The 27915-nt window shown below is 36.3% G+C and overlaps 1 protein-coding gene across 2 annotated transcripts in view; it reads right to left on the bottom strand.

The window, feature by feature from the left end:
- atp2b2 (ATPase plasma membrane Ca2+ transporting 2) overlaps positions 1–27341 on the bottom strand; it is a 171729-nt gene extending 144388 nt beyond the window's left edge. Inside the window, exon 1 of one of the 2 annotated variants that reach the window (XM_088636812.1) lies at positions 27185–27341. The gene's annotated coding sequence lies outside the window, so the exon portion shown is untranslated. Of the gene's footprint in view, positions 1–2360; positions 2379–27184 lie in introns of those variants that run through there. The other variant, XM_088636815.1, reaches the window with a different exon arrangement.
- Positions 27342–27915: the final 574 nt, after the last annotated feature.

Genomic DNA, 27915 nt, shown 5'->3' with positions numbered 1-27915 from the left:
TTTATTGTTATTTCCATACTTTTGAACATGTACAGTATAGGATTCTTCCCATTTGAGTTCTGCTTTTAAATGTAATTTAAATATAATTTCTGTTTCTTATTGTAAACTTGATCTTACAAATGCATGCACCTTGAGAGGAAAATATAGTTTATATTCTCATCTCCATCGGTACCTGGTTTACACGAGTTGACTATGTTTGACTAGGTTGCAAAGTGTGAGTCTGGGGATAGTTATTTACTGTGCCAAAAAGTTTGTTTAGACTGATGGCATACTGCAGGCATACCAATAGCCTACAGCAATGTAATGTAGCAGAATGGCTGGCCACATTTTCAGCCAACTCCTCTAAATCAGCTCAAGAAACCATCACTAGCTGTGTCAGTCACATGATGCTGAAACTAGAACACGAATGTGTTCGATCTCTGAAACTCTAGCAAAAAAAAATTAAAACTTATTTTCTTCTATTACTTCTATGTACAGATGTACGTGCAATCTACAGTATATACATGCAATCAGAACTTCAAATTCATGTCGTCAAGATATATTTTTTCCCCACAAATTACTAACTTAAACATAAAAAAGAGAGGAACCAATGGGACTAAACACAATATTAATATTATAAAGGACAATCCCAAAATAATTCAGCAGCTGCATAATTTTTTTTAATTACTTTTGTCTTTTATTTTCCAATAATTATTATACTTGTAAGCGTACAACAAGAAACATTGCCACTCTCTGTGGCAATTGTGATATAGCCCTCCCACGTGTTCAATGTTATTCTGTAAAACACACAAGACAGTTTTAGAATGATGAAACAGAAAAATCCTAAACTACTTTTTGCTTACTGCTGGGATGTGATGTTCATGAATGCACATTTCTCAAGCTTGATTCATATCTAAACAGAAATCACTGAAAGTTGTTTTTTTCACTATATTTAATAATTAATACAAATTCCTTACACTATATACAGGTAATGGGGACTCCCCCCCACCACCACCAATGTGCAGCCCCGCCTGGATATTCTGACGGCAGCCAGAGTGTGCAGTACACTCCCCACGCACCAGCTCTCAGTGGGGAGGAGAGCAGACTGATGGAGCCAGTTCAGAAATGGTAATAGCTTTCCCAGGAGGTCTCCCATCCAGGCACTGACCAGGCTCCAACCTGCTTAGCTTCAGGTGGTTGCAGGGTGTATTAGCAGCAAACACAAAACAATTAATAACACCTAAACAGAGAGCTGGCACACACTTTCTTAATGAATAATTCTAGTTCTTAGAATAAGCATGGATGCAGTGTCCTACATTCAAGTACTTCCGGATGAATCCTATAGTTTTATGTAGGTCAAAAACCAACATACAGTTTTACAGTTCAGTATAGAGGAGACAACATGTTGTTAGTACTATACATGCATAGTGAACAAGCCAAAACCACACTTTTACAAGAATCATAACAATGTTTCAGCATATTGCAGTATATTATAAATATATAAATATTTGCAGATGTTAAAAAAGAAACAAATCCTGATTGACTTCATATCTGAAATTTTGAACTGGATCTTCCCACGTGTTTCCTACCCCCTAAGTGTCTCTGAACTTGGCATCAGTATTGTTAAAGCAAATGTTCCCACAATCACGTAAGCACAGAGTATACATTTTATTTTCCATTTTAAGACTTAATGGGCTCACTTCAAGATTTTCCATGTACGTTAACTCTGAATGAAAAACATTTTGTTCTTAATTTAGTACTGCTGATGTGCAAAGATACTCTTGAAGTTTGAGAATAACCAGACAGTCTCTGTTCTGCACTGTTTCAAAGATAAAACAATCTCCAAAAAATGAATTAACAGACCAAACAACTTCACTAAATATATGTCATTTAATTTCTGCATTTTGCTACCATTTAAGTATTATAAATGACAGCTATAGTAATTATTCTGTATTAACAGGCCCTAGAGCTGTACAAAAACACTTTCCGGATAACTGTGCTATGCCTAGATATCACTTCACTTTCATTATTTCATTATGGAATTAATCAGCTTCTCTTCCAATTTCTCCACTAGGGCTATGAATGTACTGTACTCTTGCTGTTCTTAACTATTTTTTTAAACTACAGAAAGCTCAGTATCTGCCAAAAAAAAAAAATGCTACCCACAATTAAAGTACTTTGTCCCAACACAATACACACATTTTTTTCAAGATATGCATTATGTAGTTTGAGTTGTGGGCACAGGACAACAAAAAATAAACCTTCACTTACTGCAGAGCAAACATTTCAGGAGTAGTCCCTGAACAACAAAAAGAGTTAACACCACTCAACACTGCAACAAATCTGTATGCTGAACAGAAAAAAAAATAAATAGTACTTACTCTAAAACGTGTGTGAAAGTATCAGATAATTTACATAAACATCCTGTGTTCTTCGGTACTATAAACAGTCACCACAGCCAGATCACACTTTTCCATAGAGACAATGTATTTGTCATGGGAAAACACATTTTGAGGCCTAGACAGCAAGCAACTCTCAGCTGGAGCTCTTCCTGTGACATTATGAAAGAAACAGTGGTGTCCTGCATACTTACAACCAAGTCAAATCTAAGCTCCATGAGATCACATAAGGGCAGTACAGAACAGCTGCAGTAAACCCTTCACAACAGGTGACCACAGTTAAATAATTGCCAGTTTTTTTCAAAGTAAAAGAGATTGTATCGTTTGATTTCAGCCGTATTTCTTGGATTTGGACAATCTTAAGAGTCGGGGGAACAAGAGTGAGAGTGAACCAGTTCTCTACTGTAGCTTTAACACTGTAGTCTCAACAGCTGCACAGCTTGTGCCACTGCAATGTTTTCACAGACAACCCTCAACATTATCCTCTAAATCCAAAATAATCTGTCCCTCAAAATCATTACAGGACAATATATAATGGATTGCACAGCTATTTTTATCAAATTCCACCCGTCTGTCTTCGATAAGCACAGCACAAAGTAACAGGATTGCTGATAAAATGTGCTACCAAGCAGTTTAAGTCCATTTATTCTTTTTTATCCTGCTGTAAAAAAAAGAAAGCAACACTCTAGGGGCATGAATACGTCTCCATCGCTCAAATATATTAGAAAAAGAAATTCTGCATTCAAATAAATTCACAAAATCAGTAACATCTCATTCACAGGGGTTTATTCATTCTGAAGCTGCAATAAGGAAGAGCAGAGGCCAGACGTAGTTGAAATATCACTGTAGGTGAGTAATGAATTACAGCAAAAGTTAATTCAGAACACAGAGCTAAACACCCCCCGTTCACAAATGTATCTCATGCAAAATGAGATACAGAAGCATGCTGTCAATATTCAAGGTCCTTACTGAGCTGGAAAAAGGACTTCCCATGCCCTTTACGTGAGAGCTGGAGATCTCTCACCAGCAGCACTGTCTTAAAATAGAGACAACCGGGTTTATCCTATATTTAGAATGTAACGTTCACTTTTCAGTGCGTGGTACATGGCCATATGTACCTTCCAAAAAGGAACTGACACTCTCAAAGTAGTATGTCCACATACTGTACATTATTTACAACACTGCAACACATGAAATAAATATTAAGATTGAAGATTTTGGTTTCAGTCTTAGTGGACAACAAGCATTGTGGCCCTGAAGAATTTTCATACAGATTTTTTAAATACTTGCGACATGCAAAATCTTCATTTCTTCAGGTTTTTTTTTACCTAAAAATCCAAAGTTTTATTCAAATCTCTCCATTATTTTCCATAAACTACAGAAATGTCATTGTAGTACAGTAGTGTCAATTAAATTTAAGCCTTTGTTGTGGTATGTGCAATCACAGGATCACATTGCCCATGCTATTTTTCAAAAAATGAAGAACAATGAACAGTAAACAACGTTTCCCTTTGAATAAGTATGAAAATGAGCTAAGGTTCACGTTTCTCAGTTCCACGTCTCAACAGTTCACTTTAAATAGAGAAAAATGTGGACAATATGATACAGTTCAATGGTCCCAGCCTTGGTCCTGAGCTGACCCTTGTGTCTCCTGTTTTTTTTTTTCATTCCAGCTGAGTTCTTCACAAGATAATGGTTTTCCAGTTTCTACTGGAGGCTTTTAAATTTGCTTTGAGCTCTTAAAAATCGAACAGGATTTAAAATTTATATCTACCCTTTACTGGTTTCTGAGTTTCAGAACAGCCCTTTTTTCAGGTGTGCTGACCGAAATGTGACCAACTGGAATGTTTGATACATTGTCATTTTCATTTGTGTGTCTTCATCATACTGTAAATTGATCACTCATCAAGTGACTCTTCAGCCAGAAATAAAAAAACAGACACTCAATATACAAGTTGAGAAGAGACTTCCTAAATGTATGTTGACATTGTGAAAACAAAACCTACAGAGGCAGTCAAAACAAGATCAATTAAAGGATGTCAATTAACAACAGTGATTTACAGCTCAGTAAGATATACTGTAGATACAGGACTAGGACTGGAAACCAGTACTCTAGATAATGGATACTTGTCATGGTACTCTGTAATCTCAACCTGAAACACAGAGGAGTGTCAGAAAAAATAATAAATAAATTGTAAAATTCTAGACTTCTGAAGAGTTATTATTTCTGGACTGTTATTCATTACTTTGTTTGGATTCCATTGTAACCAAAACTCACCCCAACCCTTAGTGAATTCCTAATTAAAAAGACTGATAATTTACAAAGGGAAGATGGGTCTGAAGATCAGTTCATTCTATTTAAATTAGCAAAACCAAAAATAGCCAGCAGCAAGAGAATGGGCATCTCAAAATAAATTAAAATGAATTCTCTAAAAGAAGAAAATCCCAAAACACAATCCCAACAGAATTTAAAACTAATTTACACATTTTGAGGCTTCTTAATGGATGAAAAGGATCTCCTAGGATTTCCTATAAGGAAGTCTTGCACAGGACACAATTAGAAATGACTGGGGGCACAGCAGAAACAAAGCTGATGGAAACAGTAATGAATTTGTATAGCAATTTTGTTCATCGTCATTTTCAACACAGAACATCAGGCATACCATACACCAAGAAAGCAGGCTCATCCTAAAACATTTTGGGAACCTCAGTTAGCGACTCATACTAGACATTCCTGCCCCTGAGCAAATCAGAACAAAAGGATCTTGGAAGATACTCCTGTCAACACTTCCAAAATTATCTCAGATTGTCAGCTGCAAACTGCCGTTAAGGATCTGGCTGGGTTAGTGAAGAAAAAAGTCTTAATTCAAAAAAGCCACCGGGCTTATAACACCACCACACAATGTACCAGAAGGTATGAAAGGCATATCTGCAAAAAGAGTATTAGTGGGCATCCACATTAAAGAGAGTATGGTGGGTTTTTGATTTTTTTGTCTTCTATTTGTTTCCATTCGGATTATTATCTCTTCTGGCACTCATTTAGAGGCAAGAATCCAGTCCGTCTTCTTCCCAAACCAATAAGGGCAGATCCTGTAACTTTCTTTGCTGCAGATGGGGAGAAATGTCTGATTCAACTTGCAGTTGGAAGAAGAAAAAAAGCAAATCACGAATCAGCGTGTTTCCCATTTGTTTCTATGTTTTACAGATTTTAAATGAACTTAATCAACACCAGTCATGCTGACAGCTGGCCATCTAAGTAAAAGCGAGAAATCTTCAGCACACTTTTCTCCATACAAGGTACATTTCAAACCAGAGTACGGTTTACAGAAGCACACAAAGGGAAACAAGGAAGTATAAATGCTGCATTCATACTTCTGCATTAGGTTTTAGTGTTCAGTATGACAAGAATTATCAGAGTATTTTACTGATTGGCTCTTCATCTGAGGTCATTAAATCACAACTGGGTGCATCCTTGCTACTAGCTGGTAATTCTGTATATTAAAGTCCATGACGTGTTTGACACCTAACACATGCTTAATGATAAAAGCAACATGGTTTTACAGTTCATTCGCTTACTTCTTGTAAAGGAGTAGGAACAAACTAATGAAACATCTGAGTTAATAAAAATATTCTCCCCCAGTGCAGGACAGAATGGTGTATGTCCAGGCTGCACATTCTGTCTCCACTTTTTTCCAGGTACACTACAGTATGTATCGCAATGACCAAATATACCTCCTCCTCCCTTAGAAATACCTGTTAATTGTTAATGAAATGGATTCCCCATCCAGTAAAAGGTGTCTGCAGTTAATGTGCGATTTCTAACCCAATTTTAAGAACAAGCACACCTTTCCAGATTCTGATGTGGATGTGTATGATCTACTGGCCTTCTTCAGAAAGTTAGAAGCGTGCTATTTCCAGCTTCACAGCTAAAGCCAGCAACACTCAGGCTTGTCCAGTTTTCCTCATACTAGCTCTGTTTCTTTCACAGGGTGCATTTCAGCTTTGCCCCAGTTGTCCTTTTGTCCAGAGAGGAATATGCTTAAAAGACTCAAGATGCAATGTATGTAGTTTGATATTTGTTATTATTGCTGGAGTTTGTCGAAATTATTTTGTAGAATATGGTGAGAGAAACGTTTAAACAATCTAAGAAACCTTGAGTGTGAGACTACCATCATACAACTAGGGACCACTGGAAGATCTGTCTCGAACTTTTTCATCAACATACGGAGTTTGTAAGAGTGGTGTCTTTAGAGTTACATCCTACCATGAAAAGCAAGTATTTCAATAAACAATCAGTCAAACATAAAAAGCTTAAGAAAGAAAGAAATTTTAAGTCATTGTTCTTTGGGAGGGTAATTGCTCCCGATAGCAGTGATTATATAGCACCACTGCTGAGATTCTGATGTAGACTGATGTAATGCAGGCCAAAATAACACAGATTATTCTGCACTTCAATCCATGCCTTACAGCTAGCAGAATGCATGAATTCTCAAATCATTATACGTTAAAAAAATCATTAATTTAATGAAAAGGTCGGGGTTTCATTTCTTTTTAAGATGAACATGGAATACAAGACAAACACCACCAGCAATGTATTGCAGAGTTCATTACGACAGACAATGATGCAATTAAAATCTTCTTTTACTGCAAGGCTTAAAAGCTAGCCTAACAAAGTGAACTGAGTGAGTTACGCCCCTTTATTCCTGTTAAATTAAATGCAAATTGTTTATTTAATTCTCCGAAGAAAGCAAACCACAATGGGTATATCGCAGTAATAGCACACAGGGAGCAAAAGGTTCATTAGATGAGAGAAGGTTCATATTGCTCCTTGCTAATATCATGTGCATCATGTCAACTTCTTTCAACTGCAACCTAAGGTAAGACTAAAAACCAAGACTTAGAAATCCCATAGCTTTCATAAATGTGAATGCACCATTGCATAGAAAAGTATTACTTTACATTTGCGAAATATAGAAAAATCTTGCAATTTAGTAACAGCATGTAGATTCTAGGTATCAGCACAACCTTACGACCTATTTGTATAAACAAAACGAATAATTTATACACATCATTAATAACGTTATGCTCCATTAGCGACCATATTTTTCATTGTAGAGCATATTTTAACATTTCTGACAAAGCCTATTGTGAAGAATACCAATTAAACATTTAAATGTTTTAAACACCATTTATATATCCATGTTTCATTAGGTTTAGGGCAAGTGGCTCAGATACAATTATTGGTTTGAGTCATCTAAGTTTCTAAAGTTCTGAGGCAAAACATTTGACTTTTTTATTTTGCATATTAAAGAACCATAAGCAACGAAAAGTGCCAGCTGCTAAAAGTCAAGTACTGTATCATCCCTGCATGAGTAAATTATCACCATATTAACACCATAGGCTATAATATATATACAAGCTGTAAAATATTCAAAAGTGATACAATTTAAACTGCATGATTTTGTCAATAACAAAAAATATATCAAATGTTTGCCACAGAAAAGAAACAAATACTATGAGCACTGTCAAAGTGGGAATGCTCTAAAAAAGTATTTACAGACAACTCTGCAGAGGATTTTAGCTGTCAAATAATCAATGTATCCTGAAGTTTACTTCTGGGAATTGATGACAGAACGCTGTTCAAAGCAATTCAAAAGCAGAAGACTATGAGCCTAACAAATGGGCCTGTATGTGATACAGTTCAATGTCCTCAAATGTGCTTATAAGTTTGCATCCATATATCTTATTAAAAAACACAGATTTAAGGTGCTTAGTACTTTCTTTAGACAGGTAACATCTGTGCATTTTATAACATGCAGAGTTTACAAGGACAAGCTATTTCTTATCCTTTCTCTCAGAAAACTGTGTTATGAATTAGACCTCACGTAACTAGACTACCATGTTCATCAACAACCAGTACTTTGTCTGACTTTGCTGTAAAACGAGTTCTAATCCAACGTAGAGGAAGATCCTGTACCTTCTATTAGCACAGACGTTCATTCCCAAATCACTACAAAAATTCTACTTGAAGTGGTTACAGCTCTTCCAGTATTTCAACCATCCCCCACCTCTCTCATTAATAGCCCCGAACCACAACAGACATGGGCCAAAAATCCTACTGTAAGTATTCCACTTAGCTCTACTGTATGTGACAACTCAATTATTGATGCATTTATCTCATCCACAAAACTATCAATGAAATAAATAATATTCTATGTTCTTTCAGTTGACAACAGCCGCCACTCCAGCAATAACTAACCTGTTCTGCTTTAACGATTCAGTTATTGAACAGCTGTATTTCTTGCATAACATTATTGTTCGGTTTTGCTCAGAGGTGCCTGATTCAGTAGCCCTTCCAAAATCAGTGTGGCAATACTATAAAATGCCACAATACTCAGCTACAACATTAAACCCTCTAGAAATACTTAAATATAACAAAAGAAACAGTAAAATTGCTTCTCCAGGACAAAACGCAGTCATAACACTTGACAGAATTTCATTCTTTATTTTTGGTGTATATTTTGCAACAGTAAGTCTCTGTCAGCTTGTGTTAAAGCTTGAAGTACATTTGTCGTACTGTATGTGGCACTGTCAGGGTCAGCAAACATAGTGAATCAAAGGAACTCCAAGACATGATACTCATTTGGTATAAAACTGCTTAGTAATGGGGCAGAAAAATGTCAGGAAGGATTTTTATCATAAGCGGGGAATAATTTTCCGCTCCTCCCACAGAAGGAAGAATAAAACATTTGTAAAAATACACCAGAGTACAGACCCAAACACCCTGCTGGTTTTCTTTCTCTCTCAGCCCTGAGTTGCACGACGCAACCCTTGATTGATCTAGTAATAGGATTAAAGTGAACTATTCCACTTCATAAGTAACTTGAGATCTTCCAAGTCTGGAGCAGTTGAAAGGTCCCCATGCAAGCAACTTGTTAGTTCATTTAACTATTCAATTCAGTAACAAGCTTGTCTGGGATGAAAGCCTGCAGGTACTGTATGTGGGCCTGCAGAACCAGAACTGGGAACCCTCATTTCTAGATGAGTGGTTTGTATCGGGTTTTAAATTGGTTTAAATGTTTTCATTCTATGTCTGGGAAAGATCATCCCCATGACCCATGACCTAGATGGAAGTTTTGTAGCCACTCCAATGGACTTCCATTAATGCTTCACTCTTCCCTCTGTGAAAAGAGTGGAAGATGACATGTAGATCGTGACAAAAAAGCAAGATAAATGGGTATAACAATTTCACTTGAGTCATTTCATCTCAAGCTAAAATAAAAGCGACTACTACTGGTCACACATGTCTTAAGCTAGTGTTTTAACAACACTGGTTAAAACACTGTACTACATACTAATAGAACATTTTGTTGTGTGGTTTTATTAATCTAAATTGTATCCAAATACTTTTATGCAGCTGGTCATTTTGCTGAAAGAATCTTCAGAAAGACCGTGTCCAGATGTACTACAGCAGTGACCCACCTCGGATATAAACCCACAACCTGCCAGTGCTGATTCTAGAGCCCTAACTGCTCATCCACAACACATTTAAGTGGAAAAAAACTCGAACAATCATGCACACAACTCAGAACCTCTTTCATGTCAGCCTGCTTTGCGTCTTCTTGGTTAGCACATTGTGTTTTCCATTTCTTTAGGTGCCGAGACTCAGCTTTCAAAACCATTTCCAGAGATCCAGATCACCCTAATAATCCATGAACGCAGCTCATTGCCACAGCCCAGGAATTGGGGGTAATGACACTAAAATGTCTTTATAATAGTTCCATTTACCAAAAACATTTTTCAAGCCTCAGACAATGCCTCAGACAATGTGTCACCCTTAACAAACGCTGTTTCATCTTTTAGATCATGACGCTGTGAGGTCTCAACATGGATCCCTTATGCTTCAGGTCTCACAGCAGGCTTTGGAAAGAGATGCTGACTGCAACCCACCTGCAAGAAAAGCTGATTCACTCAGCATTGTTTGGTCTCAAGATAATGCCACTTGCCGCTAATTTGAGTTGACTGGAGCTTATTACGTGACTTACATTTAGAAGAATAGTTTGCAGATGCAACACAGGAATGGAAATGAACCATCTCTTCCCATGATTTCTGTGCTTAGACTTAATTTGTTTGCATTCCACACTTTGATCAGATATAAAATAACAGGCTTCTTTTTTCATTGCCATTTCACACATCTGCTTCAGGTCCCTGTAAGGTGTCTTTCAGATTTTACATAGAACAATTTAACTTGTCACTAAAAGTCTCACAAAATAATGCTGAATCATTTCCCCAATATTGTATCTTAGATGCTTCATAAGGGGATAGAAGACTCTTTAAGCCCTCATTAACAGTAAGGTTACTTACTGTTACTAACTGTACTAAATTTTAATTACATTTGGCTAAAGTAAGATGGAAGTCCACTGAAATATCATTTTGTAAAATGCTGCCATTTGTGACTGATAGGGTGTGGCTTACCACGATTAAGAAAAGGGTTTGACAGGGTGTTCCCTCCCCACTTTATAGCTGTGTATCATGATTGTAAAATGTAGCCTATATTTCTAAAATAGCATTGCAGAGCAGGGACAACATAATTTAAAAGAAGAGCTTAAAATGTTACATGAAAGGTATAACCTCTTCCGAGGGAAAAATACAACAGCAAAGAAAGAAACTGTTCACACAAGGAAGCAGGCTAAACTAGGGTAATCAAATTGCAATGTTGAAGCAACAAAGATTATGCTTCCTACAGTAAAGGCAACAGATTAGAGGTTCTAATAATAATTAGAATACTATTGATAAAACCTCACATGAGGTGTTCCTTCAAAGACGCTTGTTTAGAGATGTCTGCGGGTCACCTAAGAAAGAGGAGCGTCATCGATAATGCCAGTAACACGGCACTGATGGCAGATTTGTGGACAATTTTGCATTAATAAAACAGCCTGAGCAGACAGAATGTGCAAGACAAGGCTATCACTTCTGGCTTTCTGAGGACTGACAAGCACGTCGCACTGGAAAACTGCCCTGGTTCACAGCAGTCAATCCAGCCTAAGCAAAGTCACAGCATGAAACAAACACGTGGGGAACAAATTATCCAGCTGAGTGATCAGACTGATATCCTTTCTGCCCTTTTTTATTTATGTATTTCATGAAAACAACAATATTCTGATGGCCTACAGCAGCGAGTCCTACCACGTGCCAGAATAAATGTGGGATTTTATTAGATCTGGTTTTCCCTCTGGTGCAGTTAATTCTTTTACGATGACACAACTTTGGAATGATACAGTTAAGAATTCACATGCCTTCCAAATCATGACTATTCCAATTTTTCTTGACATAAGCTGAAGAAGAACAAAAAAAAGTATCTTGGGGATCACCGATGCTAAGTTCACCTTGTTTTTAACCTAATTTACTATTGTAATGAGTCTACAAAATACCATATAATAGTACATTACAAGGTAATTAGTCCATTACATGGTTTGACCGCTGTACTGATGAAAATGTTCTAAAGACACAGGATTGCTAGGGGTTGGAACTTCAAATAATTCAGTATCTGAGTAGGCCTATTCTATTTTTAGAAGTTTCAGGTATTTAAAAACTCAACCTCAAATTAGAATGACAGGTCTATTAGCAATAAATCTATTAGAAACAATATTGCAGTAATAGAATCAATCTTGAGTGCAGTGATAAGCATGACAAAATTGCTATAGTTAGCTGCGTCAGCATGCGTAGGCTGCAAAGGAACAAGTAAAGGTTTAGTCCATGCTGAAAAGAGAAGAAAGGAAACACAACATTTCCACTGTGGAGCCTTCTTCGGGTTCCTCACACCCGAAGAAGGCTCCACAGTCGAAATGTTGTGTTTCCTTTCTTCTCTTTTCAGCATGGAATAAACCTATTACTCGTTCCGTTATATAAATAATACAATTTATGTAAATATATAAAAGGGTAGGAAATACCAGAAGGACCACTGTCAAAGTGCTTTATAAAAAGAAGTCTCAAGTGACCTGGTAATCAATAGGTAATTAAAGGCTGAGTGGTGACCTTCTGAAGGATTGTCAATTTGATCCTAGGATGTAATATGAGAACACACAAGTACCTACAGTAGTTCATAAAGTCTTAGTACTCATAAACCTGTGCTTTTTAGGAGCATGTGTACAGTACAACCAAAAACAGAAATACAAAGAAACTCATTTTAAAGGCAAATGCTCCATACAATCTGATGTGGAACCTTCAAATCCAGATTTTATTAATACAGGTTAAGATATAGCATAACTTTTCTTTAGCAAGAAAATAGGAAAATGGGTCACTGGACAAGTAAATCCTCAGATGAAAATAATTAAAGATTAATGCTAAAGCCTGACCCTCCGTAAAAAGACTAATTACTGGTGGGAGTCATCCATCCAGTGATCAGGCCATGTGATACAGGCTTGGTGAACTCATTCCTCAACCTCATATAACATACGCAAACCTTTAAGGTATTGTATCACATGTACAGGACTCCACTAAGGGGTGTTCTTGGAAGACATCAAAGTAAATTATTGATTTGCTGAAGTCAGGTTTGAAGTATTTTTAATTAATGAAGAGGAATGGAAACTGGCCCAAAATAACACCTGAACGTGAATATTTGGAACTAGAAAGCATCTCTAGTGCAGCATCTCAGACAGACACAGTTTCAGCAAATGTAAATTGGGACAGCTGATCACACTGCATTCTGCATCACTGTCCCGGCTTATACATGTTTGAAGTATATTAGTACTGTTCTCAACTAAATAAAAACAGTTTACACTTTGCTACAGAAAAAAACTGTGCCATAAATAATTGAAAAACACTGAAAGAGTGGCCTGACAGAGGTTGTAGGAATATGATAAAGTAATAACACTGACATTAATGATTGTGTTAAATTGGGTTTTTTTATGGGTTGGCACAGTGGCGTAGAGATAAGTGTTGCTGCCTTGCAACACTGGGGCCATGGGTTCAATTACTGGGTTTATATCAATGTGAAGTTTGTATGTTCTCTCCATGTTCACACAGGTTTCCTCCTGGTGCTCCTGTTTCCTTCCATAGCCCAAAGACAGGAGATACTGGTACTGTAGGTGTACTGGCTCATGGGAAGACTGGCCCTGGTGTGAGTGTGTAAACGTTTGTGTCTGTGTGTGTTCTGTGAAGGACAGGCATCTCTTCCAGGGTGTCTCCCACCTTGAGCCCATTACCAGCTCCCTCATGTACTGGATAAAGTGGATGGATGTTTTTATAACTCATAATACAAGAAAAATAGGGAACTGCAAAATAGATTATGTTTATTATTTAATGCTAGCGTTTAAATAATACTCAGCCTGCAGTTACATGTAACATAAGCCCAAGGTATTTTATATACTTGTATGACATCGAAAAACATGTTGAAGTAGGGAGTAAATAAACTGAACCATATTATCCAAAAACAACAATAATAATAGATTTTTAGCACAGCTCATCAGCAGGACGTGAATTCAATCTGAGAGATGCTCTGTAAAAGAACATCTGAATAAACACTGCTCAGCAGGCTTACTAAATGAAAACCTAGCTATTTATGTGATATACTGTCCGCTGTGCGTATTGATTAATTGATCATATTTGTTGGTACACATTTCACCAAGTGCTTCATTGAACACTTGCTCCAATGAAAAAGCATACAATAATGTCGCAATGGCTTAAAATGAAACAATAATCATTTTTTGTAGTAAGACAATGCATTAATAAATTGCTATTTATTGATTATACTGGGAACACATCTAATTATAACTAAGGGGTTAAGAAGTAAACTATTGTCAGGAACAACACTCACAATTCACAATGTTATCTAATCTCTCTCTATGTCATTTTCAAGACTCTGATATTTAAGTGTTGCTTCAAATTCATAAAGAATTAACAATCCCCCACACTAAGGCAACACCAGCCATCTGATAAGCGTTACTTTGCCAAAACAATATGATCTGCTGAAATTGCTATTCATTAGTTTGCAATGGCCTTATTAAATCTACCATGACAGTGAATTAAGACTTGAATCAAGCAGTTTCACTTGGGTAGTTAGAATTTAATAAGTGTAGCAACCAACCAACTTTTGATGCGAAGACCACAACAGTAAAATGTGATGTTATAGCCAGTCAAGGTTTGTAACCAAAGAGGAATTCATACCCACAGCAGACAACATAATAAACAGCCTTCCCAATTGGTGATCAGTTGCTTTTGCTTGCTAGATTTCTGTCTCAAACAAAAACTGTATGCAAAACAAAGACAGCACTATAGATTTCTTAAATTTGCAACCTAACTAGAAGAAGCTGGTGCTTTTAGGAAGGAATACGGGAGGTGGTACTTTACGGTATACTGTACTCAATACTCAATAATTAAATAGTCACTTCAGTCCAGAGGCATTAATGAACTCCTAGTCATTTAGTGAAGTGCGGTGATGGAAAGCCTGGAGTGTCTGGTGCTGTTCCTCTGTATGTTTCTCATCTTTTCATCTCCCTCTGTAGCTGTCCACATTCACTTACCAGGCTTCAAAGTACTGTACACTGACCAGTTTCAATCTTTGAAAGGCAGTTTCTTGTAACTGAGAGCACAGGTGGAGAGTCTCCAGCTTCAATGTTCTCCTTTGACATGGATGGAGTACTACAGAGGGATGTTACAGCAGGTTCTAGGCACTGCTATTCTTTCTGAGACCAAAAGACTTTTTTCTGAAGTGGTATCTGAGTAAAAAGTGTCTAAACGTTAGCCAACATTTTAGCTGCCTTACTTCGTATGAAAGTAATTCTGTGAGCACACCAGTTTGGATTGTCAGTGTCACATACTGTACCTGTGATGTGTCAAGTTCTAAATGTATAATAATTTTCAAACCTGATTTGAAAACAAATAATACCACCAAAATATTTTTTGCATTATAACGAGAAAACATATAGTATTATATTGTTTACAGTAGAAACTGATTGAAGATTTTTATATAATGCATTTTTTCAATAGCCAATTCATTTTTGTTAAGGAGCTCTCATTATTTCACAACAGTTATTACATGTCCATACTGAATAAAGCAAAACAAATTTTTCAATGGTTATCATATTCATATAACATACTAATGCTGCAAAGGACATAAAAAAAGGACCCGACAGAGTCTGATTAGAGCTGAACTGCGCCAGTACATTACATAAGAAATTTGTAAATACAGTATCTTGAGCTAAGACTGAAAACTACATTAGTCATCATTTCACTTTATAACAGAATCAAAAATATTACAGTGGTCTTTGTTTTTTTCTAAGTTTGACTTTCCATTTCATGTAGACAAACAACACTACACAAAATTTGCCCGTATTTTGTTTAGTATGGAAGGTATTTGTGTTTAATCTTGCCACATATCTTAATCCTTTAAGCCATTAGCTAATGGAATGAAGATGAAACCGGAGAAAGAAATAGCTCACGATGTGCCCAGCTTAATTTAGAATTTTGTTATTTGGTAGAAGAAGGTGGAGGAAGGTTTGATAGAAAAAGAAAGGACATTTTCAGGGCCCTCCAGAATTTAGAACATTAATTTAGGTACTATGATATCTCTTCTACAGGTTCCAAGGTCACTGATGGACAACAAACTATAGAAATGCACAAACATAAAGAAATCAATGATGGATCATTCTTCATCCTGTCACGAAAACAAAAGAAACTGCATTGACTTAAGCATACATTAATTCAGCTGGACCAGAATAAAATTGTGTAGCAAGCACTCAGTGGGGCTACTCACTTCAGTCACTTTGCTGTCTCATGACTAGGGTACAAACTTGACAAACCTGCACGCATTTTTTTTAAAGTTACTGCTCTGAGAAAATAAGGCCAAACAAAAAACAGTTTGACCAACTATAGTCCTGCCAAATCTGCAAATCAAATCAAATCTGATCTATTTCAATATAACCAGAAGGAGTTTAGTTTCTTATCTGAGAAAAATTAACACATTTCCAAACCAGCTTCTTTCCAGTTAAGCACAACTTGACTGACAGAAGGTCAACAACTGCCAGGACTGGACCATGTACACATTTCATCTTATAAAAACAACTGGCAGATATAGAAAACATTCACATGGTGAAAAGCTTTGAAAAGGTAGGTTTTCTATACTTCAGCACCATTTGCCCAGAACTGGATATCATCTATTCTTTTCAATGGCACTAATGTATCGACTTCATTACACAGTGCTACAGCTGAAAAGTAGGTCACATATGAAAGAATGACTAATTTTATTACCATCAAAGCATTACTTTTATAGATATAATTTGAAGATCTGTCATTTATGTTCCCTTCAGAAAAAAACATAAAAAGACACTGAAAGAACAGCTGAGATTGGTTTATACTGTATACACCAGCTCTCCTAGATCTGATTTTGCCCTGTGTTTTGAAGACCTAGAATGGCATTTTGTTTTGATTAGCATGTGACTGAACATTTTCTATACAAATTTTGATATCTTAGCAACTGTTGCTACTCAACTAAATGGAAAATAAAGTTTGCAATCCACATTTTAATGGAACAGTTCACACATACTGGTTTATGTGTACTGCACGTCACTTTAAAAGTAAAAAAGATTCCTTTTAAAAAGATATTTTATATCTTAGATCTATTTTTGGAGGGTCGTTTGTCATCAGCTTCTTCAGCCTAAAAGTCTGAGAGGGTAAAGAGTGAGATACAGTCCATGAAAGTTTGTATAAACTTTGCAAAACTGAACAAGCTCTGTGGAGCAATATTAATTTAAGTAACATATGGAGGTCAATATTTTGATCTGAATTAGACCTTTATCTAAGCAGATCAAAACACTAAATAAATGTTACTGAAGAATAATCAACTATTGTTGAAACATAACCATCCACAACAATTTAATTTTGCATTTTGCCCCTTATGACATTGGTTTGATATGCGTTTCTCTTTCTTATAAAGAGCAGACCTTCTAACTTTTTCCAGACATGTACACTAATTGGGTTTTATTATTTTAAAATTCGTGAACCTTTTGGATTTGATTTACTGGTCGCTATTCATATTATGTAAACATCTACTGGCCACTATTACTGAGCCTTTTAAATTCAATTACAAGCTGAACATCCAAAAAGAACGCTCCCCATAGACTTCTATTTTACAAATCTCAATTCTATATAATTTCATAATATTAAAATATGTTTCCTCAGCAACTCCTCTTCACATACCTCAGATATGTATATGCACATGGTTAGGATCGCAAAGCTGTAGCTGTGTTAATACTGAATGAAAACGGCCCCTGCTCCCTTTAATATAAGCAGTGTTGTGAATTTCAGAATGACACAGTCATACCCATGCCTGGTCAAAATAAGTTAATAACCAATAAATGCAACTCAGCCATTATACTGCAAGTTAAAGAGGCATGTCAGGAATGTTAAGTCTCTGAACAAGAAATGTAGGTGACTGGTTCCATTTCTCTGACATGAGGACAAAGTGTATTTATGGAATATAATCACTCTGCTTATAGCACCCCTATACATACAGGATAATGTGTCTTTACCAGCGTATTGCTATTTCTTAACTGGGCCTGGGATTAATTTTTAATTAGTGAGGATTTGTTCTTTGTAAGCAACAAAGAAAACCTGATTATACTTCTGCAGCTGTGGAAAAACTAAACAAAAATATCGCAATTCATAATTAATTACAATCAAGCACGATGCTCATGCATTGCGAAAATCAACATGACGAGGCTACATTCCGATGAAAAAATAACAAACAGGAGCCGAATGCTTCAATCAACAGGGGTGAATGTCATTCTCCACAGCACAGGAGACAAAGGTCAAAGGGTAAAGGAATATGTGTGGGTACCTTTGAGCTTTTTTATCTCCTGTCTGTTACATTTAATTTTACTAGGCAGTGACTTTGATATTGAAAGACTTGACACATCGCAGTTTTCACCCCTTGAAGGTGATGTTTGGGACCATTTGAAGGAAACATGGATTTTCACTCTTTCCAAGTATTTTTGGATTAATAGTGCTTGAGGCTGTTAAAGCAAAGATTTGAAACTCTGTGGAATGAACTTTAATTAATTAACTTTTCGGCTGCTTCTTAAAATGCTTTCACCAGATCATCTTTTAAAAAAAAACTGGAAATATTGTTAAAACTATGCTTCTTTTCAAACAAATTTACTACATTCCAACTTTACACTCAATTTATTAAAACATGCTCAGAAACCACACAATTTGTTTTCTTTTTTCTACTCTAAAAAGTATAGAAAATCACAGAGCTATTTATGTTTTGTGGAATTCTAGAAGACACAATAAAGGTGACATAATAAAGACTGAAGAAATTACATGGTCATCATCAAAAAGACATTTTCTGCTCTTAAGATATATATTGCTTAGAATAAAGGCCCACTAGCCTACTTTATAAGATGTACTGTTCTTCTAACTGGACCTAAATATGCCCATAAATACAAAAAACAAATTGTAGATATTGAAAGAGTTAAGTTCAGTCCTCATGTGAACTCATTCCTCTTAAATACTATCATACATATAAATTGTGCCTCCCTTTGAGATAATTAACCGTATAAAAAGTTTGAGGAATCCTGATCTTACTTCCTTAAGCAAATTTGGACTGATTAAAGCACACCGTTCCTTATTGTATAACTCCTTGCCATCTTACTCATTTTCTTCTTTAGTAAACAACACAGTCAGGAGCTATAGTTTCTGCATTCTTTGATCCACTGTTATTAACTGAATAATATCTCAACCTTTGGCAGGTTCAGAACCCTGCACCTGAATCAGAATCATGAGCTGCGTACATGGGCAGCTTGGTAGAATAAGTTGATTACTTCAGGGAAATAAAACAACTTTTTTTAGATGCTAACACTAATATAAAGGACTAAAGGCTGCCTTTCCCTTTTTGTTGAATTCTTAAAAGATTTATTTTCAGCCAGAATTAATCCTCACAACAAAACGTACGTTAGGAACAGAGTATTACAAGTTCTTTAGCTAATTGAAAAAAGAGCTTCTTGACATTTTGTTTTCAGTGCTGGCATGGCATACCAGAGCTCTGGAAGCTATTAACATTAAGAAAGCTTCGCCAAGCTGCCAGGCCTCTTGAGTGTTAGCATGTGTGTATGGAACAAGCAGCCTTTTCCTTGAAAACAATATCATGACATCTAAGAACCTACTGTAGTTTGCGATGTTAACACAATGAAGTTTCCTCCACTGCTGATATAATTAATAAAGAATTCATTATAAACCTCAGGTTTTAAACAGAGCACCAGCAGGCCTCTGCTGAGATTATTTTCTCATTCATTTCTATGGTTCCAGTCATATTTAACCTGTGAAGAACAAAGCTTAACGTCAAGAGGTTTGCATTTCGTAGAAGCAAGCAGAATGAGATGTGTGACACTCCTACTTTAGTACTTTCAGCATGTCAACAAAAAAATTAGAGAAAAAAATGAAAATCTGAAAATGTATTTCCAAATATTGAGGTAGTTCAATTAGGTAGCTACGTCAGTAGAAGAAGGCTCGACAGCCAAAGCATCGTGTTTTTCTTTTCTTCTCTTTTCAGCATCAAATAAACCTTGACTGGTTCCAAATATATATAATCCAGGTATTGGATGATATTCAAAGCTCAACTGGAGTGAAAATAAGAACCCACTATGGTGCTCTGGGTGCAGAGTAACACACCACTTTATATAAGCTTTCTCCAACTCTGTCCTACATACAGATGTTTGGGTTGACTTACTTAACGATCAATGGCAGGATGAGCTAGCACTTTTTTAAATGGGCACATACTGTACAGTAAGCTATTACAGGACTAATCTATGGCCTTTTATTCTTAATGACTTTTATTTAAATTAAGAGTTCAATATTCCATGTGCCACATCAGTCATTAAATAATCAATCACACCTCTGCACATCTTTTGCCAAGACTGCCCACACCCAAGCCCTAGTGCTGAAATGGAATTTGTTATGGGTTATCGACCTGCATCTCTGAGGCTGAATAGACGAAGACTGTATGAGGAGTGATTATTAAGATCATAAATTTCCGAATTTTGTATAAATATCATAAACCTCAAGATTTCTATTAGACCTTTCTGTGGTAATATTTCTATTATGACCATGTGTTATGTTCCCATGGTCATGAAGGTTCATTTCGTTTAACAACAAGGTACATACATGCCAGACAGGATTGAAAGTGCTAAGTGAAATCTAGGATTATGAACCAGAGGGTTAAATGAAGGAGGAAAGTAATATGAGTTCACAAAAAAACATGATAAAAAACTATTTAAACTCTATGAATAAAACATGACGAAGAATCCACAATTAATATCTATTTATTTTAATTGATCATTTACATCTTCTAGACAACGTGGGAAAGCAGTCCATATTTCTACAATGTGTGCCACATTGTATGGAACAATTTTGACTTTGGGTTCCTGGGTCTTTGTCCTTGGTAAATGTAAGTTTTTGACCCAGTCTTAGGTGTGAAGCTGGTTTTCCTCTAAGATCTGCTGGTACTTTGCATCTATATTCCCCTCAGTCTTGACAAGCTTCCCAGTCTCTGCTGGTGAGAGCAGAACACCTGAAGAAGGCTCCACAGCTGAAATGTTGTGTTTTCTTTCTTCTCTCTTCAGCATGGAAACCTATTACTTGTTCCTTTGCAGTCTACGCAAGCTGACGCAGCTACCCACCTATAGCATGATGCTGGAAGGCATGAACTGAATGATGTTCTATGTTGGGTTTGCATCAGACTGAACATTCATTCAGACCAAAAAGTTCAAATACCTGTCTTGTCTGGCTGAAAACCATTTACCATGTGTTTGCTGAATTACTTTAGGTGCTTTGTTGCAAGCACCATGCGGGAGTTGGGTTTTTTTTTTGGTTCCATACAAGCCCCTTTTCACCTCTTTCACAAGTTAGAAATGAGAGAAAGCAATCGAGCCCATCTTGTGCATTTGTCTGCTTTAGGATTTTATCATGCCACTGTCTAGATGAATCCCAGTGAATCAGCTTCAACAGCATGGCCACGCAGTTTGTTACACACCCCCACAAATCCTGGCGCAATGACTTACGTTGTGATTTCAGGCGTAGCACACTTACTTAGCTCCCACTTCTGTTCTAGGGTCCGATTTCACTGTGGGTCCTGAGGCAGTCATCTGACCTGGGCCTTGTCACTGAATTTCACGACTTTAAATCATTTTTTAATATTTCCACTGTTATCATCTGCTGAAGTCAAGTACTAACGTGGTGCACATACTGTATTAGAACTGTTTCTAGATAATGTCCTTTTTTGTTGCTGTTCATAGCTACCAGAAACCAACCAATTCTAAATGAAAAACAGAAAGATGTTTTTCTCTAGTTTTTCTAGAACTGAAACAAAGAATGAGATCAAACTGTGAATTCTGTACTCTTCTACATGATCAGTCTTGGCCTGTTTTTAGGACACTTGACGGAAAAAATAAAGTAGACAATTTTATCATTGCGAATTCTAACTTTGCTTGTGTACAAGCCATGTAGAATGTTTTTGATTCACTTCAGTTTGTCGTTTGACATTTTGATTAGATTACATGAGTATTAAATGTTCACATGGGCCTCTTCATTGCCTTTGTTTAATATTCATTATGACATTTTTTATTAGGAAGGCAATTAAGTGATAAAAACAATGGGTGACAAACAAGAGAGGTTGCTCCTAAATAAAAAACTGTTTTGCCATAAAAGAAGTGTTTTTGTTCTAGGACAAAAAGTATATGCATTTAATTAATACACATTATTTTTTTACACAAAAAAAAGACAGCAATCAATCACATAAACAGTTTTCTTTAGAAACGATTGGCTAATCACTGGTTAAATATCATGACAGTACCCTTGCTTTAATTTGCAAACCGTTCTCATTTTGATAAAAGACCTTGTTATAAGTTGTTTCTTCCCTTGCATTACCAATTTCAGAGCAGGTCTCATAGCTGGCATTTCACAATTTTCTCTAGAAAGGCACTGCAGTGAATGATGTTTGAACTAATCCCTTGAGAGATTCTTTAAATGAAGCATTCATATGAACTGCTGTTAAGGTTTCTGTGTCAAATAAGGTGAACACCTCGTTTAACAATTCATGCAACAGTAATATGGAACCAATGAATAAACAACTTGTTTTTACTTCCTATTCTGTACAAAGAATTATCATAAACCTGGACATATTGGCCACCCAGACCCGGTCAATTCAACCTTTCTTTATAGAGCCATAGAGAAACGTCCAGTTCTGCCAACCACCGCAGAAGATACACCTTCAACACTTCTGCTTTGACAGGTGTTAAGTGTGCCCTAGGCCATGACAGATTAATAAACACAGTCTCATCTCATTACTAACACTCACCAGACAGATCCACAGATGCAACTCTAATTTCCATCTTTTTTTATGCCAAGACAGTTATCAAGAGACATAACAGGAAAATGAGCCCAGGACAAGAACAGCACAGAAGTAATTGAATGAATTTTGAAATGAGGAAATCAGGAATTCTAGGACTACAGATGAGTAAAGGGGTTATTTGTGCTTTAGACTTTTTGCGTTTGCTAAATTCTTGGAAAATTCCAGCCTTCTGATCATAGAGGTTGATACAGGGTGACATTTTTATAGTTATTTGTAGTTATTTACTGTAGCAAACAAAAGTGTAGCTGAAAACATTTTGAGAACCCTCAGAAACAGATATGGCCAACAGGGGAAAAAAATAACTTGAATGCAATGTAAAAGCAATTATTTTATTTCTTAATGGGAAAAACTTTGGTTGTGTTTAGAAACAGCATTATTTGCTTGGATCATTAATGACATGGGGTACTACTATGCCTCATTTCCACTCCAGGGTTCACTGGCTTAACTCAGGCTATCCCAAACCAATAAAGAGACATATACAAGCACAGCCAGTCATAAGTTCTGGTCCTGTGACTACATGAAGGAGAGCGCATATGGAACAGCACTTCGTAAAGACTTACCTACATCAGAGACCCTTTAAGACAGTAGAACTTTCCACAACTACAGCATCTTCCATAAGCTGGGCTATTGCAATTCTTATTTTGTGTTCAGTGTACGCCTACATTATAACTAGAAGGAAAAAGGGAAAGGAATAAATGTATAAATGAAGCACTAATGTTTGTGTTTACTTACTGTGTGCACTAAACCTTCAGTAGTGATAGATTGTTCTCTATACAGTATGTACATTACACATATGGTAAAACATGTACAACTGCACACCTGGATTTGCTAGAAGTAAAATTACCTTGTTTTAGGCTGTATCAAATACCTATTTTGTGTACATCGTCACTAAATACTCTAAGTTACAGTACATAACAGAAATAATTAAAAGAGATTAATATTAGCAAGCTCTTAAAAACAATGTGCTCTATAATATAATTTTAACTAACAAACAAAAGGAAGGTAAAATGCATTAGTTTGCAGCAATATGTGGAATCTTTTGAAGGCCCTGTGTATTTTGAAATCATTGATCATTAAATCGATAGCTTATGTACTGGTTTATAGACAGGTAAAAAGTTCATGCACATATGTGATCTGTGTAAAAAACTTCACATATACAACCCACTGATATATGTGTTTAAGCTCATTCTGTGTAGGACTGTTTCTCCTAATATTCCACCCATGTCTTAGAATGATCCCGAAACACATTCGCCCTGATCCCACTCCATAATGTTCTGTTATTTTTATACACTTCTTTTCAGAGAGCAACATCATTCTGCAGTTTAAGTCCATTCACAAGCTATGTCAAACATTTCAATTTTAAAATTTAAATATTAAGAAACAACGCACGGTTGTTACACTAGGTTGTAAAACTTTTGAACCATAACCAAAACGGAAATGAAAGCGAGTCACCTCTGCTTTGGCAGAAAGCAATTGCAATTTCATTCACCACAGTATGATTTGTTTAATTTATTTAGCTTTAGCTTGTGTGCTTACTTTCACATTACAAATTTAAACATCTTATATGTTAGGAATTTGTTATGCCTCTCTGTACCTCTGTACCTCAATACCCCTGTATCCTAACACATACTGCAAAGTTACTGATATAGTTCATAGGCTGGCAGGACTGTGCTGCCAAAAGTGCAATCACCTCTTTTTATGATTTGCACAAGTCTGGCAATGTCAGCCTGGTTTAATTCTTTTTGCATCCCCCAATGACCATTGATTACCATACCTGGAGAAATGGCAATCTGTCTAGGCATAGATTCCAAGATGTCCTTCTTTTCTATTTCATTTTTTGGGAGCTGTAGTCTTCAATTATTACAAATTGAAAAGCTAATTTATTCACAATCGCTTGAAAAGGAATTCCGACAGAACATAAAACCAAGAGAAAGCTTAATTTCTACTGTATCTTTTGTTGACAGAGATTTATTATTGAGAAGGTCAGTTTCCACATTCAAAGCTACGCAAATTATAGGATGTATCTCAATTCTCATTCCTTTAAAAGGACTAGGCTTAAAAACAACCTTTACAGATTTTTAGGGAGTTGTACTCTTCTCCTAAGGAATACCAGATCTGTCTGGTTAACGTCACCTAAGTAAACAGGTACTGTAGATTACATGGCTTTTCCTAACTCTGGACTTTCTTCTGTTCTCATAACAATCAGGATTTTGAAGAGTGCATGTTTTTGGGACCTCTTACACAAATTAGGTTGTTACCCCATACAGTACTTTTTTCTGAGGGCCCTGACACTGGCCTGGCTTCAAGTCAGTCTAATGTCTACATCTCAACCTACAGCATATGTCTTCCCTCATGGACAAAAAATGTGCCTTGAAGTATCACACTATTATTTTAGATTTGCTGAGCAGACCTTCTTATCCAGTGCGACTTATACACAGTTATGGACTCAGGAAATGAATGGTTTTGAACCTCAGTCACAATCATTTGGAGAACTCTGCTTATACAACCCATGCTGTGCTCCCTGTCTGTGCCTTGATTTGATCTTAACACACATGATACAGTAGCACCACTCCCCTGACAGTGGATAGCTCCACCAGGCTAGTAGACCCCTCCTCTGCTGCGACAGATTTCTTCACTGTCCAGATTTCAGAGGGGGAGACATCACTTCTGTGTCTGGATCAGGCACACCCTGTTACACTCGACTTTCCTTTAATTTTTATTTTCTGTTAGGTTTACTTCACCACATCATTTCCTGTGAAGGCTAGGTCCCATAAAGTCAAGACTGAAGCACTGTACTTCACTCTACCAAACTTTGGCAGCAGTGACCAAAGCCATCTTTTAAGACAGAAGAGATGACTTTGGTGAAAAGTGAATACATTATGGAAGAGAGGAACATACACTTTTGTAATTGTATTGTGCAATACCTGTGATATGTCTTTTACCCTTGGATATAAACAAATACACTCTGACTAGGCCAATGTTTATCATTACAGTATATTTCCCTCACACTTCTGGAATTCCTCATTTCAGGTGAAAGGATGCAGAATTGGGCAAAATAAGAAAAGCTGGAGTGAAGCTTTACAAATTAAATATAAAATTACTAAATACCACCAGAGATGCCGTTTTTGGCCACAGTGTGGGTAAATCAATTCATAGACAATAAGAGTATAATTCATGAATAATGAAATTATCAATGAATTAACACTTTCTTGCCTCTAGAAAAAAAGTCAGTTACTGCCTGGTATGATTTATTCTCAAACATTTTGTAATATCTCCAGTTATGACAGTGTCCAGTTTAGACAGTAGAAGCCTGGTTTATGGCTTAAATTAAAGCTAACATCATAAATAGATCTTCCTATGTTTTGGGAATATGTTTAAAGATAATAAACCCACTTCAGCCCATCTGCTCATCATCAAATATATGGTTTAAGTAAAAATGCATTTTTATCATTGAAAATGAAGGTGATTAACAATCCTTTGAAAAGCAATTCTCATGGAACATAAAGCCAATAGAACAATTATTTTCTACTGTATCATTTGTTGAATAAGGGTTAATCTTGAGAAGGTTAGTTTCCACTTTCAATGATATGAAAATTCCAGAGTGCATCTCAGTTTTTATTCCTTTAAAAGCACTAGGTTTTAAAATAGCCTTTACAAATGTAGACTTACTGTAGGTCTTAAAAACACTGTTTTAGGATTTATTTTCACTAACATATTCAACCTTTGAATCTCTTCGTACCTTGAAGGGGTTTATATATCTGACCTTCTGCTGGATAATTTTGTATTTTCACATAATATCCAACTACAAAAATTAAAAAAAATCTCTAATATAAAATAATGATCTCAACATTGTGTTCTTAGGCTAGACATACTAAAATTCCCCAAATTAAAACTTTTTCCAAAGCAGTTTATTTGCAGTAACGGAGTATCTCAGTGACCTTAGTGTGGATAAAAGGATAAGCTACTTTTTTTAATAGATTCCTGTCACCGTACGAGTAGACTATGCTTTAATGTTCTAGCGAACAGAATGTTAGTAATAAGATGGGGAAAAAACGTAGGAATATATATATTAAAAATCTATACCAGTTAAAACTAAAACTTACATTCATTTAAGAGCCTAAGTGACAAGCGCAAACAGGTCAATCACATACAGTATTTTTCATAAGTCACATGATGGAAAAAAAGTTGCTGAACCTCAACCTAAAATATAAAAAAAAACGGGATATTTTAACATGCACAGCGCATTTTGAGAAATGCACCACCGCAAGGTCATACACATGACATTTCCACAGAATACTAAAATATGGCGCTGCTCAATCATATCTGTAATTTGAAACGCCAAATGAAAGGCTGATTTCAACGCCGGTGCTAATGTGTCTTATGATAATAAACGTCGTCTTACCTGCGTTTGCTGAGCACGGCACAAAAGCGAAGTGATCCCGTCAGAGGAGGGATGCTGTTGCTAAGCCGCAGAAGAGCGACTCCACTCTAGGGGCGCCTTATTAAACGCACGGAATTAAACAGATCCGTTTTCAGCTTGCTGCAAGTCCACAGTGACTCCCCAGACGGATCAACCAAGAAAACTTAAAAGACCATGACTTGGTTTCTACCTGTAGGGCCCCCTAGACACTACAGATTGCGAATACAATGCAAAATCTTTTTTTTTTATCTCATTATAAAAATTTTCGACAGGTGACATACCTGTCCGTATATCAAAGGCAGGTGTGTAGCGATCATTTAAACGAATATTGGGGTTAAAATGTCTGCATTGTTAAACATGAAGTAAAGGAGACGTGGGGTTCTGTCATTAAATCTTACATTTAACGCACGGAAGTATTTTTAACAGTAAACAACTGTTTTGAAAGAGCGCCTTAAGGACATTATTCTAAGAGCCTGCAAACAGGAATGACTGACGTTATCAACAGTTCAACTTGTAGCATAGTCAGAACTGCTGTAGTATTAAGAACCTTTGCGAAAGCAATAACTCTTAAAAATGTAATGTAATTCAACAGTTTGCATTCTCGATTCTAAATTATAACGTTAAATGTTGTAACCTGACAAGATCTTAGAATAAATCTAGTCCATTTCTGCATTACTGGTCCAGGTGCAGCATGAATGTTTATTCCGCATCAT

Source organism: Lepisosteus platostomus, chromosome 6, assembly GCF_059453375.1.
Source record: "Lepisosteus platostomus isolate fLepPlt1 chromosome 6, fLepPlt1.hap1, whole genome shotgun sequence".
Lineage (NCBI taxonomy): Eukaryota > Metazoa > Chordata > Actinopteri > Semionotiformes > Lepisosteidae > Lepisosteus > Lepisosteus platostomus.
Note: the sequence above shows the minus strand (reverse complement) of the source record. Positions and strands in the feature narration are given on the sequence as shown.